We start from the raw sequence: 3426 nt of genomic DNA on the forward strand, positions 1-3426 counted from the left end.
AGCATCACCACAATCATGTGCGTGATGTGTTGCACTATGGTGTTATGACAGCTACAACATCACTAGGCAATTGGAATTTTTCAGCTCTATTACAACCTCATGGAAAAACTGTCATATATGACCTAAACATTATTATGTGGCACATGACTGCATTTGAATTGGGGGTGTGTTCATGATAGGCTATGAGTAAGAGTAAGACACAACCAGAGGTTGAAAGATATTACCTGATTTGCTAAAGAGTCCTGAAGAGCAGAATAGGGCTCCCTACTCCTAACTGGATAATACGAATGTCAGTGAGGGCATGAATCTAATTTCTTACCCTAAGGAATTCCTATCTCCTTTCTTTGTGACAAATACAATGTTGCAAGCATCGTCAGCATGTCCAAGGCACGGATGAGGCACAAGGTGGCATGTTTATAAACTTTCCATCTCTCATTTCACCTTATGAAGAGTCAGAAACATCATAGGTAAGTAATCACTATCTAAATCTCTCATGTCTGACCCCTCATCTCCACAGCTGTGGCCATGGCCTTAGTCCAGACACAAACTTAAATCCCAACTTCACCCCTTAGTAGCTACATGCCCCTAGGCAAGATATTTAAGTCTTCTGAGCTTTAGTTTTTTCAAAATGGGACTAAGTGTAATTTACTCTTCATAGGAAGATTGTAAGGATTAAGTAAGGCAAAATAAATGAAGCACCTAGCACAGTGTTTAGCAAGTATTAGATATTCAATAAATACAGTTTCCTTTTCTTTCTCATTTTTTCTTTTCCTATTTATTTATTTATTTATTTAGACCCACATTCCACCTTCTTGATATTCCATAGCAGAGTCAATTGCTGACTGCTAAAGAAGATCTAGCAGTGATGTTTGAACAGGGTCACTGTCCATAACGCCAACTATAGAAAAGTTAGTCCTCACCCTACTGTAATTTATTCTACTCCTCTGAAATGCACTAGTTAATACAACATTGTCATTATCTCTCTCCCACTAGATTGAGAGCTTCCTGGAGGCAAAAAATGCTGCTTTCTTCATTTTTAATGCTCACTTCCCCATGTTCTCAAACTGGACCATAGGTATTCGATTCGAATGAACTCGCTCCATTTACTCTGGGAAGGAATGGATTCATGCCATCCGGCTTGTGGAGGCAATATGGCACAGCTTTAGGTGTAGATATAAGCTTAAGTCCCTATTCTGCCACTTACTGGTTGCATCACCATGGGGTACTTCGTAGGCTTCTCGAGGGTCACTTTCCTTATCAATACAACGGGAAAACTAACCTACGTCATTATGTGGTGTATGACTGGGTCTGGATTAGGAGCTTGTTCATGATAGGCTATGAGTAAGAGTGGGCGCGACCAGACCTGTTTTAAGGCTTATGACTCAGTTGTCAGTACTTACTAAATTTCCGTTTCTTATCTTTAATTTTAAGTAAATGGAGAGCCAGTTTTATTTATTGATTTTTTCAAAACCTTGGGGTTTTGCTTGTTTGTTTAAGTGTTTAAAATGTGACTCATTCTAGAAGAATTGGCGGCCTTTGGTAGTTATCTTTGAACGAGAGCGTTCCCAGCAATGACTCGACAAGCTTCAATGCTACATCAGTCAGGGTCTAGCCAGCAGGCAAAAACATATTAGTTATTTGAGAGAAAATTCAATATAAAAAAAAGACTGTTCACTAGATAACTGAAAGGGCGAAATGAGAACTCTGTGAGATTACAGCAGTAGCAACTATACAAAGCAACTACAATTCCCTATAGTTGAAAAGACTGAGAAAACTAAGGGAGAAGTGTAGAGGAAGGGCCCTGCAGAGCTCGCAGGGTGGAGGGGGGGGGGAGGGAGGGGGGGCTGACAGGTGGTGCGGGTGTCTCTGAGACGACATGGTGAGGCTGGTTCCACAGTGCTGGGAAAATTGCCGCCTAGATCCAGCTGATGCTACAAGAAGGCACCTCAGATGCTCCAGGAAGATGTCTTGCTGGGATGATGCTTACAGAAACTTCAAGCAAACAAGGAAAGCTCACGGAGGGAAAAGCATTGTCTCTGCTGCAGCAGAGAGGAGCAGACAGTTAGGACCAAGCACTTCTCCATCTTCGGCCTTATTATTCCTCTAATGCTGCCAAACACGTAGGAATGTGGAGAGCCTAACTGGAAGTCCAAAGCAGAAGTGTTGTTTGCAGAGTATCACAAAGTATCGGAAACTTGATATCAGGATGTGTCTGGGGCTGAGAGACAATAATTTAGTAACTGATGCAAATGTTCAGAGTGACCATTGCAAAGTTGCAAAGGGTTTTGGACGCCAAGCTAGTCCGATGCCCCCAAAATCATATGCACAGAGCTCTGGACTCTAAAAATATCAAGGAATTACAATAGAATCTACAAATCCAGCTTGTGTAAAAGGTTTGAGTTCGAATGGACATTCTAACACATAGAGAAGTAAGTACTTGGCTTGGTATTTAATCAAATCTTGCGCATATGATCATCATTTTAGTAAAATAGCAAATGCCATTTGTGTAACTGTTTTAATAAAGACTTCTGGGTTTACATTTACTAGAATGAGTAGAAAATTAATGTTTTTGGATTTTATATTAATATTTTTGGATTTTATATTTATCATTCTAACAAAGGCCCACCCTAAGGCAGTAAGTGTCACTGGCCAACTGATGGGAGATGATCCTAAATGAAGGCAAAGCATCCAACAAGATTGATCAACCAAATATTTGCAACAACTGCCAAAATGACATAATCACACATTCTGTTTCTTGGACAGTAGAATCTTGCCATCAGAAGATACTGCTGCTCGGAACTATAGATAAGAAGTTGACAGTAAGAGTGGGCTCACACTATTTATAAGAGCCCTGATTCTAATCACCTTTCTCTGGGTATATGCATATAACAGAATCTGAAATTTCTGGTCCCCAACTTGGAACTCTGAGTCCTCATAGAAGGCTCCCCAAAAAGTTGAATTTGTTGGTTTCTAACAAACCCAGCTCCTGTTTTGATTTCCCTCGTACATCATCTCTTTCCCTACCTTATATCCTAGTGTGAACGCATGCCCTCTGTTACACTCCTCCGTGTGTAAATGTGGAGACCCTCGACCTGCAGTTTGCCCTCCCTTGCCCAATACTAAGCAAGCCTAGAAGGATCTCAAAACGCAGTCATTTATGTTTCTTAACTTTCCAATTTTCTTTGTTCAAGTATCACTATGGCTCAGAAACACTTGGAAGGAATAAGATATTTGTCTGACTATAACTAATAGCTTAGGAAATAAATTCAGCATAAATAGTAAGCAGCTCTCAGTCTTGATCCAAGAGGTGTTGCCTCATCATTTACTGTGATTGGTGTGCATTGTGGGACCTGTTTGACATTCTTCTTCACACAAGGTTTTACAGCTCCAAATGTCAAACACTTTTCTCCTCAGCCCGACTTATGA

The 3426-nt window shown here is 40.5% G+C and overlaps 1 long non-coding RNA gene across 1 annotated transcript; it reads left to right on the top strand.

Annotated features, from left to right (window-relative positions):
* The first annotated feature begins 1920 nt into the window (after positions 1-1920).
* Positions 1921-2933, top strand: LOC118612430. Its single transcript, XR_004954878.1, has 2 exons — positions 1921-2429; positions 2621-2933. It is a non-coding gene; the product is annotated as an uncharacterized LOC118612430 (long non-coding RNA).
* Positions 2934-3426: the final 493 nt, after the last annotated feature.

Source organism: Rousettus aegyptiacus, unplaced genomic scaffold (assembly GCF_014176215.1).
Source record: "Rousettus aegyptiacus isolate mRouAeg1 unplaced genomic scaffold, mRouAeg1.p scaffold_m13_p_16, whole genome shotgun sequence".
In the NCBI taxonomy this organism is placed as follows: Eukaryota; Metazoa; Chordata; class Mammalia; order Chiroptera; family Pteropodidae; genus Rousettus; species Rousettus aegyptiacus.